Genomic DNA, 602 nt, shown 5'->3' with positions numbered 1-602 from the left:
GTCCCACAAGGCTCTGTCCTAGGGCCTATACTATTTAACATCTTCATCAATAATGTGGACATTGGTGTCAGAAGCGGACTGGCTGTAGCAAAACCCCCAGTCTCTTTTTTGTTTGTTTGTTTATTGCATTCCCTCCCTTTCCCCAACCATTTCTGACTTTCTCTCCTCTATTCCCTATAGATAAGTAAAAGTGAGCTCAAACTTAGGACAAACTTTAAACATTTTTATTTTGGTAGAAAGTTTTTGGTTTTGGATATCCACTGTTTTATATGGTATAATTATTAGGTTTGTATTAATTTTTACTGTTGTATATTGTATTATTATCATTTTTGTATTGATTTTTATTGTTTCATATGGATATTGTATGGTTTAGGCCTGTGTTTGTAAGTGAACCAAAGCCATGTCAAGTTTCCATTTTATATGTCAAGGCTCCATCTTCTGTCCTCTGCCTGGGCATCCCATGTTGCAACAATATGATTCATTGTACCCCTCCCATCTAAATTTGGTTCCCAGATCAATGAGAGTGATTGGGCATGATTGAAATACAATGGTAGCAGGCCTCTACTGAATGGCCTGTAATGACTGGGCCATCACCTCGCATT

This window comes from Gavialis gangeticus, unplaced genomic scaffold (genome assembly GCF_001723915.1).
Source record: "Gavialis gangeticus isolate Ggan-Ray unplaced genomic scaffold, GavGan_comp1, whole genome shotgun sequence".
Classification (NCBI taxonomy): domain Eukaryota; kingdom Metazoa; phylum Chordata; order Crocodylia; family Gavialidae; genus Gavialis; species Gavialis gangeticus.
This window is presented reverse-complemented; position numbering follows the sequence as displayed.